We start from the raw sequence: 16,781 nt of genomic DNA on the forward strand, positions 1-16,781 counted from the left end.
AACATTCTGGAGTATATGCAAATTGCTATCATAAAAACTTAAGCAGCAACTTTTCCAATTTCCAATATTTATGTAATTCTCAAAACTTTTGGCCACGACTGTACATTGTGTACTTACTTAAATTCTTGCGACTTTGCCCTTGTGTTGCTTCCCAGATTGGGGCAAAAGATCCTGGGTTACCTCCACCCAGGCGGCGTCCTTTTTATAACGGTCCTGGTACTCCCCAGACCGAAGATCCCAGAGGCAGGGCCTGTCCTGCACCAGGACAATGAGCTTTTCAACGTCCGTGGTGTTTTGGGCATTTTGCAAAGTTTGGACTCCGCAAGGGCTGAAAAGTGATGCAGCCAACTTCTCCCTCTTGTGCTGGCTCAAAACAGACGCAGCCAGACCCAGTTACTTGCATGAAAAACGCAACGCATTACATCCGGATGCACTGCGTTTTTCACTCAGCCCCATTCACTTCTATGGGGCCTGTGTTGCATGAAAAATGCAGAATATAGACCCTGCTGCGATTTTCACACAATGCATAAGTGATGTGTGAAAACAATCGCTCATGTACACAGCCCCATAGAAATGAATGGGTCCGGATTCAGTGCAGGTGCAATGCATTAATCTCACGCATTGCACCCCCGCAGAAAACTCGCCTGTGTGAAAGGGGCCTAAGGCATTGCACCCGCACTGAATCCGGACCCATTCACTTCTATGGGGCTGTGCACATAAGGGGTGATTTTCGCGCATCACTTATGTGTTACGTGAAAATCGCAGCAAGCTCTATATTATGCGTTTTTCACGCAACGCAGGACCCATAGAAGTAGGGGTGCGTGAAAATCGCAAGCATCCGCAAGCAAGTGCGGATGCAGTGCGATTTTCACGCACGCTTGCTAGGAGACTATCGGGATGGGGACCCGATCTTTATTATTTTCCCTTATAACATCGTTATAAGGGAAAATAATAGCATTCTTAATACAGAATGTTTAGTAAAATAGTTTTTTTTATCTGTAAATACATTTTTTGCTGATCATGTATTGCGCCCAAAAATATGCACATCATTAGTGCCGATTTGCGCAATTGTGAATATATTGGAGCATTATATCTGAATATAAAGCTATTGTTCTGCCATGCTTGAGAAATGTATTCAAAAACAGTGTTGTAATGTAAAATTACTTACAGTGATCAGGAGTTCTTCCTCACAGTCATGAAACTTGCTGCCAACCATTTTCTCCAGTCTCAGGACTGCAGCTTGAAATATGTAGCAAAAATGAGCCACGCCTATATTGTGCTTGCAATATGCGCATATTACATTGCCTATTTTTGCAATCAAGAAAATAATGACTAGATATCACAAATTCTAGAATTTGCAAAATGTTGGTGAATATTAGGCAAAAATTTGCAAAATATCGCAATAACGAATATTGCCTATGTGGCTCATCACTAATACCTTGCACGCCAGCTTTCTGTCTACTCCTAATTGGGCTAGAAAATCCCCCTAGGAGAACTCTTACTGTTTTATTTCATGTCCTAACTGCTTCTAAAATACTTATAGCTAAGCACTGGAGATCCACCTAGATTCCCCAGCTCTCTGATATCATACGCAGAGTCAGTTACAATTGTGAGATGGAAGGTACTATGGCCTCTTGTAAAGGCCTATATTCATCATACCTAGATGACTGGAAGATCTGGAAGGATAAATACCTGTCACAGTGTAGGGGGAGGGGAGGAACACCAGAATGACAACAGAAGGAAAATGACCAGAAATAGGCATCAAAGCTAGGGAAAGGGTGACCACCTAAGGAAACCCTAAACCTAGCCCTGACTCCTGTCAGTATGAATAGACCCTGAAGGTGGGAATATTCATACACCGTAAACCTAGGCCCTAGTAACCCTGAAAATCCCTAGGATTAGTGACAGGGTCTGAGACTACTGGTTCCTTCCCAGATTAGTGAACAACGAGCAAATGGGAGCAACAAAATACCAATAGAAAATGAATGAGCAGGAACTCATATGAGGACCACACACCAGCTCTTCCAACTCCAGGCAGAGAATATCAACCGCATAGTAGGAAGTGTGAGTCCAGACTAAATAGAGGAGCAGTAATGACGACAAGCTACACCTGAGACAAGAGGTGTGGTCATTCCCAACAACAACACTGGAAGAAGTGAAAACAGATAGGCTGTCAGATGACCTAACGTGCAGCCAGTCTCTCAGATCTTCTAACCTCTGTCACAGGAGGGACCGTGACAATACCCTATGCTTACTAACTCTTAGCCCTCCCCTTGCATGAACATGAATAAAAGCGTGAAATTGTGACTGTATTAACCCTCTTGTAGTCCTCCCAAAATGCAATGTATTGAATCTATTGCTGGATGTTAGCAGTACTATTTAAGAGTAGCTTCCATTGACTCCCCTGTAGTGTGAAGTTGTTGGCTACGTAACTGATTCTTTGGAGCTAGTTATGTCTGTTTGGCTTATTTTCTGTCCCCTCCTCTTTGCATTTAAATCCCTCTTTTGTTTTAACCAGATTTTTGCGTCCATAACACCGGACTTCAACTATATTGATTGACACTTCTCAACTCAGATCAATAAATATATGCCTTCACATTGGAGTTGTTATACTTTTTATGGTGATATATCATTATGTAATGTTATGTCTACCTACACTGTTGATTTCTAAATAAAAACTATGTGAAATAAAAATGATCTCTTCTTGGTGCACAGCAGCAACAATAAAATATGGAACATGACAGACAGGAGATGTGTGGCTGTATAGGGGTAGTAATAGCTTTAGCAGTTGCAGCATATTATGGAACCTCACAGACAAGGCAGGAGATGTGTGGCTTGTAAGAGTGGTAGTAGAGGTGGCAGTAATAGCCACAGCAGCAGCAGTACAGTATGGTACCTTGACAGGAGATGTACATCTGTGTAGGGGCAGTAGTAGTGGGAGTAGGGGGAGTAGCATCTGCTGCAGCAGGAGCAAAACATTATGGGACATGATAGACAGGTAGACAGCTGCTGTGGCATGATTGGGCCAGCAATAAATAGTTCACTGTTAGCAACTCCAGATCTATTCATTGGCCTCAGCTAGAGGTGTGCAGAAATCCTCATGCATCCATGACATCATTTTATCTGCTTAGTGTGATAACGCTACGTTCTGCACTGCCTACCCTCTATGACACTGGAGGCTGGCCATTGTTCCAATCTGCCTTCCGAAAAGTCTATGGGGACAGGCACCCAAGATGTGGAAGATGTTCTTCTTTTGCTATGATCAAATTCAAAACTATTAAAGGGAACCTGTCATCAACTTTAGGCTGACCTCACTGAGGGCAGCATAAAATAGTGACAGAAATGCTGATTTCAGCGGTGTGTCACTCATGTGCTAAAAGTAAGTGGTTGCTGAGAACCAGCATCATAATCATTGCAGTGCAGGCCTTAAAAAGAGTCAAATCTACCTGAGAAGAGTCATGGTTATTCATAATCTCCTGCTCTCCCTGCCCACCTGCTGATGGTTGGCAGTTCTCTCCTAGAGAGGAAGGGAGAAAACTAGGTAGAAGCCTGTCAGTCATCAGCAGGTGGGCAGGGAGAGAAGGAAATCATGAATAACCATGACTCTTCTCAGGTGGCCGGGAATTAGTGAAGTTTTGTCTTTTTGTCTTTTTTAATTTGTTGATCATGGATACACCTCTTTATTGCTCAGGACATCTTCTTGCACCTGTTATTTGAACAGCCAACAGAGACAAGGCAGTGAGCATAATCAGCTTTTTTCTCTGTATCTTCTTTCACTATGCCTTGTAACATGAGTTTGAGTGTTTGCTCTAATGTTCTTGGAAGGGCTTGAGTATGCGACATGCGTTCCTGATTAGTGATGAGCAGCAGGGGCAATATTCGAATTTGCGATATTTCACGAATATTTGGGCCAATATTTGTCATGTATTCGAGATTTTGAGAATTTGCAATTATTTTCTTGATTGCAAAAATCGGCAATGTAATATGCGCATGCAACACAGGTGTGGGTCACTATTGCTACATTTTTCAAGCTGCTAGAAGTTTTCTGAGACTGGAGAAAATGGTTGGCACGGAAAAACATCACAATAGCTTTATATGTAGATAGAGTGCTCCAATATATACGCAATTGCACAATTCAGCAATTAATCATGTGCATATTTTTGCGCAATACGTGCAACTTCACATTTTAGCAGGTCTGACTACATATTACTGATTTTGTGAACTTGTGACATCACAGCACTATGTCTGTAACATGTACTGTATGTATGAACAGCAGAACCTATCACACTACCTATCAGCTACACTATATCACGATCAAACCTACACTGACTATCTCCCACTAACTATCTGTATTAAATAGTTTATATATATACAGTACTGACCAAAAGTTTGGACACACCTTCTCATTAAAAGAGTTTTCTTTATTTTCATGACTATGAAGATTCACACTGAAGGCATCAAAACTATGAATTAACACATGTGGAATTATATACATAACAAACAAGTGTGAAACAACTGAAAATATGTCATATTCTAGGTTCTTCAAAGTAGCCACCTTTTTCTTTGATTACTGCTTTGTACACTCTTGGCATTCTCTTGATGAGCTTCAAGAGGTAGTCCCCTGAAATGGTTTTCACTTCACAGGTGTGCCCTGTCAGGTTTAATAAGTGGGATTTCTTGCCTTATAAATGGGATTGGGACCATCAGTTGCGTTGATGAGAAGTCAGGTGGATACACAGCTGATAGTCCTACTGAATAGACTGTTAGAATTGGTATTATGGCAAGAAAAAAGCAGCTAAGTAAAGAAAAACAAGTGACCATCATTACTTTAAGAAATGAAGGTCAGTCAGTCAGCCGAAAAATTGGGAAAACTTTCAAAGTAAGGGCTATTTGACCATGAAGGAGAGTGATGGGGTGCTGCGCCAGATGACCTGGCCTCCACAGTCACCGGACCTGAACCCAATCGAGATGGTTTGGGGTGAGCTGGACTGCAGAGTGAAGGCAAAAGGGCCAACAAGTGCTAAGCATCTCTGGGAACTCCTTCAAGACTGTTGGAAGACCATTTCAGGGGACTACCTCTTGAAGCTCATCAAGAGAATGCCAAGATTGTGCAAAGCAGTAATCAAAGCAAAAGGTGGCTACTTTGAAGAACCTAGAATATGACATATTTTCAGTTGTTTCACACTTGTTTGTTGTGTATATAATTTCACATGTGTTAATTCATAGTTTTGATGCCTTCATAGTCATGAAAATAAAGAAAACTCTTTGAATGAGAAGGTGTGACCAAACTTTTGGTCTGTACTATATATATATATATATATATATATATATATATATATATAAAAACTATCTAATATAATTAAACAGTAAAGCACAGAGCACAACAATGACACTGCTGTCTCTCTCAGAACTCCATAAAACTACAGAAAATGGCTGCTTGGGAGGTTCTTATATAGTAAGGGGTAGGTAACTTCTCCATTGGTTGCTAGGGATGTTGCTAAGCTCAGACATTGGCCCACAAGCAAGAAGGGAGGTTACTGATGAAAAGAAAAAAAAATCTAGAATATTAGCGAATACGAATATATAGCACTATATTCTAAATCTTTCCGAATTCTCGAAGTGGCGATATTTGCGATTAAAATTCTTGATTCGAATATTCACGCCCAACACTATTCCTGATGAGCTGCCACTGCCTGAACTCAGAATAACATATGATCTCTGCTGTAGTGTCTCATGCACGATGCAATCTTTGATAGCCTTACGCTGCTTGTAAAGATGCTCCAGCATATGCAAGGTAGAAATGCATATTAAGTTGTGCAAAGACAGACAGTGCAGTCGTTGAAAGTCCAGAAGGGCATTCTTAGCCCCATAAGAATGGCTAAAATGTGTATACACTTTCCTGGACATTGCCAGCATCTTCTGAAAGCCACAATACTTTATTTTTAAAAAGCACTGCACCACCAAATATATTACATCTTCTATGCAGGGAGCATATCATACCAACCAAAGAAAGCATACCCAGAATGTTCCTTCCATGACAGGTCAATAACAGAACCATGAATGATTTTTGGAATACAATTGTCATTAATTTCTTGGAAACTGTATTGGACTCTGTACAAGTGACAATATATATTTTTTTTTTTCAGTTAGGTCTGGCACAGATAAGTAAAAAAACAAAGACAAGACAAGCAAATTTTGGAAGATGAGACAATTCTCACCAATTTTATTGGAACAAAATTCACAATTTTTGTAATAAAATTTTCAACAGTTTTAATGCACAATTGAACACAGTCTTTGGCCAAATAATATGCGGACAGTGATGCTGTAAAATATGTTTTGTGCACTTATTAACTATAGAAGCTTTGCAACAGGTTTTGGGAATGAAAAAGGCGCAATTGTGCACGGTCCGTAGGAAAAATATATTTTGACATTTCAAAATATGCTTATTGCTAGAGATGAGCGAACTTTTCAAAAATTCTATTCGTCGGTTCGCCGAATATTTTGGGAAAAATTTGGTTTGATCCAAATTTATTTGCGGTGAATTTAGGTAAAAACCGGCTATTTCCTGGCTGCAGAGAGCCTTTATAGTGGTGTAGAACACTGTGCCTTACAGTAACACTCATAGGGAGTCGGCATTGGTAGTGAAATAATACTGTGAGTCCGTATAACATGCAAATGACAGGAGACGCTCTTAGAATCACTGCACACTTCACTTATTTGGGCAGTCACCAGGTCAAAACTGACCAAAAAGATCAAGTATGAACACATCCGGATGCTCGGGTGCTCGTTAAAGTATAATGGAAGGGGAGGGTTGCTGGTTCATAGGAAAAGGTCAGAAATTGATGGAAACACCACCAAAATGGTTCGGAAACAGCATGGGGAGGATGTCTCGATGCATCTTGGACTCCCAGGTCACTGCTGGGAACCATGTTGTCCGAGTATTACGCCATTTTTACAGACTGACAATAATACGCACAAAACTGAAGAGAAAAATCAATTTTAGAGGAACAATTGTTAAGAAACATTCTTTCCTGTATACTTACTTGTATATAAAGTGTAAGTGCTGCCAAAAATTACAAGGAAGAGGTACTCCAAAACAACCTGTATATCACATAGTGGAGGGCCTCATTCACATTGTGGTACAATAGTTCAGGTAGTGGGACTCCTACACTCATAAAGCCTATGCACTATGTGAAAGAGCTGCTAAAAATTACATGAAACCAGCACTCCAAAACACCCTTTGTTACACATAAAGGAGGGCATCATACACACCCTTGAAAAATTATGATTGATGGCCTGCTGGTGACCCTCAAAAACATGTGGAGCAAGGGCCTGCTGATCTGATTATCTAAAACCTTAAAGTCGAGGGTCTGCTGCCGCATTGGTGACTTTAGATAACCCCTGGGTGATTGCACGTCCCTGCGATGATCCATTTGGATGTCTGCCCTATCAACTTTTGATGTTCTTGTTTGTGCCGCCATGGTGATCACGGGTAAAGGGTAATCAGGATTTGATGCTGGAGAGGGAGCTTGAGATAGGAATACCACATCCAAGAGAGGTCAATGGCTGAAATCTGATTGGCTGTTGTTGCCTTGCCACTTTTTTTTTCCAAATTGTGAACCACCCAGAGAGGGTGGGTCAAATTGTTAAAGCACAAACACCCAGAGAAGGCAGCAGGCGCGCGGCAATTACCCACTTCTGACTCAGGAAGGTAGTGATGATAAATAACAATACAGGAGGAGGAGGAGGATGCTGAGGAGGAGAAGTGGGGGTTGTAGCCACTAACGTAGGTGCTGGCGGAAACCCTGATGGAATTAGGGCCCGCAATCCTCGGCGTCAGTTGCACCTGTGCCATCCCATGGTACGACTCACTCCCGGCCTCCACAATGTTCGCCCAGTGTGCCGTCAGGGAAGTGTCCTTGGTTAAGTGGACCTTCTCAGTAACTGCGTTGGTCAGGGCACGTGTGATGTTTCGGGACACATGTTGGTGTAGGGCAGGCATGGCATACCTCGAAAATTAATGGCGGCTGGGGACTGAGTACAGCGGGACGGCCACTGACATCAGGCTGCGGAAGGGCTTAGTGTCCACAAGCCTAAATGGTAACATTTCCAGGGCCAGTAATTTTGAAAGGTGCTCATTTAGTGCTATGGCCTGTGGGTGGCTGGCTGGGTATTTGCAATTGCATTCATATGCCTGGGGTAATGACATTTGGATGCTGCGCTGGGACAGGGAAGTGGATGTGGTCGCTGATGGTGCTTGCGAAGGTCCAGGTACAGGGCAGGAGGCATCCTCACCTGCGCCTTCGACAGGCGACTGGCCAGCATGTACCATAGGGGAGGAGGAGGCAGTGGTGTGACTCACAGACACAGATTGTGGACACAGGCATTCGGCCCACTTATTACGGTGCGTTGATGCCATGTGGCGGATCATGCTGGTGAGGTTGCTAGTGTTCGCGCCCCGCTCATTTTGGTGTGGCACAGGTTGGAAATTACTATTCTTTTGTGGTCCGCACTTTCCTCAAAAAGCACCATACTGTGGAACACCTACACTTTGGCAAGGGAGATTTACGCGAGGGGGTGGTCCTTGGAACAGTTGCTGGTCTGTTTGGTGTGGCCCGCCTTCTCCCTTTTGCCACCTCACTGCCTCTTTCAGCCTGTTGCGGTGCTGCAGATCCTTCCCATTCTGTACTGCTGTCCTCGCTCGGCTTTCCACCTTCCCAGGTTGGGTCAGTGACCTCATCGTCCACCGCCTCCTCTTCCACTTCCTCACTCTGATCATCCTCTTGATTTGTTGACCTAACAACAACCTCAGTGATTGACAACTGTGTCTCATCCTCTTCATCAACCTCTGGAGACAGTAATTGCTGTTGACTCATTGGCAACTGTGTCTCATCATCATCCTCCTCATTAAACACTAATTGCCATTCCCCACCATCATGTTCTTGTGACTGTGGATGCTCAAGAGGTTGGGAATCAGGGCACAAGATCTCATGTCCCTCTTCGAGCGTGCTTGGCGAGAGGGCCAAATCAAGTTATGGCGATGAAAAGAGATCCTCAGAATTTCCGAGTATGGGATCACTTGTTTGTACAGACTCTCCATGGTGGGAGGAAGGAGGATCAGGGAGAGGATTCTGTTGACCAGACTCTTGGCTACTGAGACTGGATTTGGTGGAAGACAGGGTGGTGCTTAATCGACTCAAAGCATTATCTGCTGCAATCCAACAGACCACCCGGTCGCGCTGGTCTGACTTCAAGAGTTTTGTCCTGCGGCGCCCTGCAAACTGGGACAAGAAGCTAGGTATTGTGGATGATTGTTTTTCTTGTGCTCTGGCAGCAGACACAGTTTCAACGCGCCCAGGGCCACGGCCTCTGCGTGAACCATCAGCATCACGGCCACTTCCCCGTCCCTTACTGCTCACCTTGCGCATATTAAATGTTATATGCACGCTTTATACGCAAGATGTGGCACAGATGTCACAGTTCACAGCAAATAAGTATGTAAAAGTATGGCAAAAGTAAAATAGATTTCACTTATATTTTTTCTATCTCTGGCCCTGACACACAGAAGGTATTGGACAGATGTCTCTAGTCACTGCAGACACCCTCTATATAAAAAATATTGAAAAAATTTATAAATTTCGGCAGTTCGGCTGAGCATGCTCGCTCAACACTACGTATAACTGTACCACTAACTGGCAAATATTTTTTCTTTTTCCACTAATACACGCCACAAAAGGCTTTATAACATATAACTGCACCGCTGACAGGAAAATATATTTTTTTCTTTTTCCACTAATACATGAGGAAAAGGCTTTATAACATATAACTGTACCGCTGACCGGCAAATATATTTTTTTCTTTTTCCACTAATACACGCCACAAAAGGCTTTAGAATTTATAACTGAACCGCTGAACGGCAAATATATTTGACTTTTTCTACTTATGTACGCCACAAAAAGCTTTAGAAAATATAACTGCACCGTTGAATGGCAAATATATTTTTATTTTGTCGCTATTACACAACAAAAAGGGCTTTAGAACATACAAATGCACCGCTGAATGGCAAATATATTTTTCTTTTGCCACTAATACACGCCACAAAAGGCTTTAGAACATATAACTGCACCGCTGATCGGCAAATACATTTTTTCTTTTTCCACTAATACAAGTCAAATAAGGCTTTAGAACATATAACTGCACCACTGAACTGCAAATATATTTTTCTTTTTCCACTAATACACGCCACAAAGGCTTTAGAACATATAACTGCACTGCTGATCGGAAAATATATTTTTTCTTTTTCCACTAATACAAGACAAATAGGGCTTTAGAACATATATCTGCACCACTGAACGGCAAATATATTTTACTTTTGCCACTAATACACAACAAAAGAGCTGCAATTTTAGCACTTCAACACACAACAGCTAATAAGCCCTTTTTTTCCCACTAATACAAGCCAAAAAATGCTTTAGAACATATAACTGCACCGCATAAGGGCAAATAAGACATATAAATAGTTCCTTGTAATAAACCTAATCAAATTTTTCCTGAAATTTTGATCAAATTCAACTTTGTCAGCTTTGTATAGTGCCTTGCAAAAGTATTCACCCCTCTTGACTTTTTTCGTGTTTTGTTACACTACAGCCTTAAGTTCAATGTTTTGTTAATCTGAAATTTATGTGATTGAGCAGAACACAATAGTCTAAGTTGGTTAAGTGAAATCAGAAAAATATATAAATAAAACTGTTTAGAAATAGAAAACTGAAAATTGGCATGTGCGTATGTATTCACCCCTAATTCTTACTAGAAGTGCATAAATAGTCCCACAACATGGACAGTGACATACCAGAGGGGTATCAATGGCAAAAATTTCCACAAAAAAATGTATTTTAATCAGGTGCCATTTTTATGCGTATCGTAGGGAAACTCTCAAAAATGTGCCCTGCTGGAGCCTAGAAAAATTTTATTTTAGGCCACAGGAGTACAGGCCCTAAAAATTTGGCATTCACCTGACAGAAAAGAACAAGTAATTACCGTATTTTTCGCTTTATAAGACGCACTTTTTTCCCCCCAAAAGTGGGGGGAAAATGGCAGTGCGTCTTATAAAGCGAACACTGCCATGTTTACTTTGCTGACGCTGATACATCGCAAGCCGCGATGTATCAGAGGGGTGGGAGGAGGGGACGGAGGCTGGCAACGCTCGCGGCGGGGCCCGATGCAGTCACTGTACTGTAATACATCGGGCCCCGCTCACGGCAATTATCACATGTAAAGAAAGCAGAGTGTAATGAAGCCTTTTTCATATGTAAAGTCTATTATCTTCAAGCAGTATCTCTGCTTTTAACTAGGGCAATCCTCTGTAGTAGTACACCTTACTATGAAAGCGGCAGGCAGGGCGGCAGCGTAATCTCGCGATGCTCACTCATTCACGCTCCTCCCACTTCCTTCATGAATGAGTGAGAATCGCGAGGTTACGCTGCCGCCCTGCCTGCCGCTTTCATAGTAAGGTGTACTACTACAGAGGATTGCCCTAGTTAAAAGCAGAGATACTGCTTGAAGATAATAGACTTTACATATGAAAAAGGCTTCATTACATTCTGCTTTCTTCTATAACAGTACTCACTATGAAAGCAGCAGTCCAGCCGGCGCGTGACGTCACTCACTCGGTCATGCTCCTCCCACTTCATTAATGAAGCTGGCAGGAGCGTGACTGACTGAGTGACGTCACGTGCTGGCCGGACTGCTGCTTTCATAGTGAGTACTGTTATAGAAGAAAGCAGAGCCATTAAAAGATTTTACATATAAAGTCTGTGTGCCCTGTGGTGTAATGGGGGTCACTATTCACACAGGGACAATATACTGTGACACATATGATACTGTGACCAGCATAAGATGATCTTATGCTGGTCACAGTATCATATGTGTCACAGTATATTGTCCCTGTGTGAATAGTGACCCCCATTACATAAGATGCTATATATGATGCTACATCCCCCTCATAACAATGCGTCATCCACAGGTCCCCCCATAACAGTGTCATCCACAGGTCCCCCCATAACAGTGTCATCCACAGGTCCCCCCATAACAGTGCGTCATCCACAGGTCCCCCCATAACAGTGCGTCATCCACAGGTCCCCCCATAACAGTGCGTCATCCACAGACCACCATTAGTTCAAAACCCAGCAAAAGCACACCTTTTTGGTTCAAATATTTCTTTTTTCTTATTTTCCTCCTCAAAAATCTAGGTGCGTCTTATCATCAGGTGCGTCTTATAAAGCGAAAAATACGGTATGTGGCTGGAGGTATATTAGACAGTCAGTGGATAACAATTTTACTGTAGGCCAGTACAGGCTCCAAAAATTCGGAATTCACCTGACAGAAAAGAACAAGTGATTATGTGGCTGGAGGTACATAAGGAAGTCACTGAATAACAATTTTACTGTACACCAGTGGAGTACAGGCCCCAAAAATTAGGCATTCACCTGACAGAAAAGTACAAGTGATTATATGGCTTGAGGTATATTAGATGGTCAGTGGATAACAATTTTATTGTAGGCCAGTACAGGCCCCAAAAATTAAGCATTCACCTGACAGAAAAGAACAAGTGATTCTGTGGCTGGAGGTACATTAGGTGGTCACTGAATAACAATTTTTCTGTAGGCAAGTGGAGTACAGGCCCCAAAAATTTGGCATTCATCTGACAGAAAATAAACAAGTAATTCTGTGGATGGAGGTACATTAGGCGGTCACTGAATAACATTTTTACTGTAGGCCAGTGGAGTACATGCCCCAGAAAATACGCATTCATCTGACAGAAAAGAACAAGTGATTATGTGGCTGGAGGTATATTAGACGGTCAGTGGATAACAATTTTACTGTAGGCAAGTACAGGCCCCAAAAATTAGGCATTCACCTGACAGAAAAGAACTTGTGATGATGTGGCTGGAGGTACAATAGGCGGTCACCGGTTAAAATTTTTATTGTAGGCCAGTACAGGCCCCAAAAATTAGGCATTCACCTGACAGAAAAGAACTTTTGATGATGTGGCTGGAGGAGCAATAGGCGGTCACTGGTTAAAAATTTCACTGTAGGCCACTGGAGTAGAGGCCACAAAAATTAGGCATTCACCTGACAGAAAATGCCTTTTATGCCGCTGTATATACATAAGACAAGGACCATTATATGTTCTGGTTGGTGTGGGATATGTGTGGGCTGGCATGAGGAAATTTATTTACACGTTGTCGTCACAGGTGTTGAATTCCTCCGAGATCCATGCCTCTTTCATTTTTAGAAATGTGATGTAGTCCGCACTGTCGTGAGCTAGGCGAGTGCGCTTATCGGTCACAATCTCCCCTGCTGTGCTGAACGTCCTTTCAGACAGGACACTCGACGAGGGGCAAGCCAAGAGTTCCATGGAAAAGTGTGCGAGCTCTGGCCACAGGTCAAGCCTGCACACTCAGTAGTCCAGGGGTTCCTTGCTTCTCAGAGCGTTCACATCGGCCGTTGTAGTCAGACACCAGTCGGTCAATGCGTTCCCTGAGGCTGGATCCGGAGGGCGGCTCTCGATGGGTTGGCTGCAACAATGATCTCATATATGAAGTGACCAACACATCTTCAAACCATCCTCTTCTTGCAGGCGATAGTAGGATTGGTAACCACACCTGTTTCGCTGTGGGTGGAAATTCCTCTGCCAGCGCCCGCAACAGCAGAATGCGGCATCTCTTGCAGCAAGGCCTTGAAATGCTGCATTCTGACAATCCTCTGTGATGCTGGTAACATATCCGCCATTTTGTGTTTGTGTCGGGGGTCTAAGTACGTTGCCACCCAGTACTGCTCCTTGCCCATTATGCTTTTTATACGGGAGTCCCTCTTCAAACACTGGAGCATGAACACCCCCATTTGCACTAAATTGGAAGCAGTGGAGAGCCCTGGCTCCTGCTTATCTCCCAGAAGAATCTCGTCCTCGGTCTTCTCCCCCCAGCCACGGACAACACCAGGGATCCCTGAAAAGTTAAAAGTCCCCTTCAAATCCTGCTCGTCTTGCTCCTCCCCCCCCCAGCCACTATCCTCCTTTTACTTCTCTTCAGACTCCTGCTGACTTGTCTCAGATGGAGTAGTCCTCCCTGGAAATTCATTTAGCATTGCGACTACCTCATCTTCCAGCTCCTGCTCTTCGACGGCTTGATCAATGACACAACACAATGCACGCTCCAGAAAGAAGGCATAAGGTACGATGTCACTGATAGTGCCCTGGCTGCAACTGACCAGTTTTGTGATCTCATCAAATGGCCGCAGAAGACTGAATGCGTCGCACATGAGCAGCCACTGGCGTGGTGAAAAGAAACCAAGCTCCCAGAACCTGTCCTGCTGATAGAGTTCGTATAGTTAATAACGGCATGTTGCTGCTGGAGCGCGTCTGGCTGTCATAAATCAGACGTCTGACGGGCAGGTGGTGTCAGCATACACCAGAGGAGGCAGAAACCTGGGTAGGTTGTGAGAGTCCACGCATTAATTGGCTATTATTACCTGGTGGATCTCCATTGTAGGAATTAGATTTGCATCTAATCTTGATGTCATGTCTTACTAATACCGCCCCCTATGATCAATGGTTGCTGGTGCAGTATATTGATTTATCTATAAACATTATAATATTAATTTTTTTATGTATCTAAATCTTGAACATATCTGGCACATATTGAATCAGCCACCTTATTTGATATTGTCCCCCTGAGGAACCCAGAAGTGGGATAAACGCGTTGGAGTACAGGGACCCAGGAGGGCGAATTAGTGTTGTTGGCAGGATAGGTACGAGGACAGAGAGTCTCCACCTTTAGGGGCCGTCTCTGGGCTAAGGGACACTTTAGGGTCATCGCAGGGAAAGTTTTTCAACCCCAATGTTCCTATGCTGATGTATCTCTGAGTTACCATCCTGGTGTATAGTAAATCAGGTTTAAAATTGACCATCATCAGAGTAATGTATTGGGAAACTTTAGGTTTATTTTTTAATTAGATGAATTAACCCCTTCCCGACCCATGATTTACTACTACAGTTGCAAGAAAAAGCATGTGAACCCTTTGGAATGATATGGATTTCTGCACAAATTGGTCATAAAATGTGATCTGATCTTCATCTAAGTCACAACAATAGACAATCACAGTCTTCTTAAACTAATAACACACAAAGAATTAAATGTTACCATGTTTTTATTGAACACACCATGTAAACATTCACAGTGCAGGTGGAAAAAGTATGTGAACCCCTAGACTAATGACATCTCCAAGAGTTAATTGGAGTGAGGTGTCAGCCAACTGGAGTCCAATCAATGAGATGAGATTGGAGGTGTTGGTTACAGCTGCCCTGCCCTATAAAAAACACACACCAGTTCTGGGATGGCTTTTCACAAGAAGCATTGCCTGATGTGAATGATGCCTCGCACAAAAGAGCTCTCAGAAGACCTACGATTAAGAATTGTTGACTTGCATAAAGCTGGAAAGGGTTATAAAAGTATCTCCAAAAGCCTTGCTGTTCATCAGTCCACAGTAAGACAAATTGTCTATAAATGGAGAAAGTTCAGCACTGCTACTACTTTCCCTAGGAGTGGCCGTCCTGTAAAGATGACTGCAAGAGCACAGCGCAGACTGCTCAATAAGGTGAAGAAGAATCCTAGTGTGTCAGCTAAAGACTTACAAAAGTCTCTGGCATATGCTAACATCCCTGTTAGCGAATCTACGATACGTAAAACACTAAGCAAGAATAGATTTCATGGGAGGATACCACAGAGGAAGCCACTGCTGTCCAAAAAAAAACATTGCTGCACGTTTACAGTTTGGACAAAAACACCTGGATGTTCCACAGCAGTACTGGCAAAACATTCTGTGGACAGATGAAACCAAAGTTGAGTTGTTTGGAAGAAACACACAACACTATGTCTGGAGAAAAAGAGGCACAGCACACGAACATCAAAACCTCATCCCAACTGTGAAGTATGTTGGTGGGGGCATCATGGTTTGGGGCTGCTTTGCTGCGTCAGGGCCTGGACGGATTGCTATCATCGAAGGAAAAATGAATTCCCAAGTTTATCAAGACATTTTGCAGGAGAACTTAAGGCCATCTGTCCACCAGCTGAAGCTCAACAGAAGATAGGTGTTGCAAGAGGACAACGACCCAAAGCATAGAAGTAAATCAACAACAGAATGGCTTAAACAGAAGAAAATACACCTTCTGGAGTGGCCCATTCAGAGTCCTGACCTCAACCCGATTGAGATGCTGTGGCATGATCTCAAGAAAGCGATTCACACCAGACATCCCAAGAATATTGCTGAACTGAAACAGTTCTGTAAAGAGGAATGGTCAAGAATTACTTCTGACCGTTGTGCAAGTCTGATCTGCAACTACAGGAAACGTTTGGTTGAAGTTATTGCTGCCAAATGAGGTTCAACCAGTTATTAAATACAAGGGTTCGCATACTTTTTCCACCTGCACTGTGAATGTTTACATGGTGTGTTCAATAAAAACATGGTAACATTTAATTCTTTGTGTGTTATTAGTTTAAGCAGACTGTGATTGTCTATTGTTGTGACTTAGATGAAGATCAGATCACATTTTATGACCAATTTGTGCAGAAATCCATATCATTCCAAAGGGTTCACATACTTTTTCTTGCAACTGTATGTCATGAAAACCACTGCATTCCCGCAAGTTGACGTAATAGTACGTCATGGAGATCGCGGGCAGTCCCTGGTAGCCGGGCCTCTGCTGTATCCGCTGGCATCACTGT

Source organism: Bufo bufo, chromosome 3, assembly GCF_905171765.1.
Source record: "Bufo bufo chromosome 3, aBufBuf1.1, whole genome shotgun sequence".
NCBI lineage: Eukaryota > Metazoa > Chordata > Amphibia > Anura > Bufonidae > Bufo > Bufo bufo.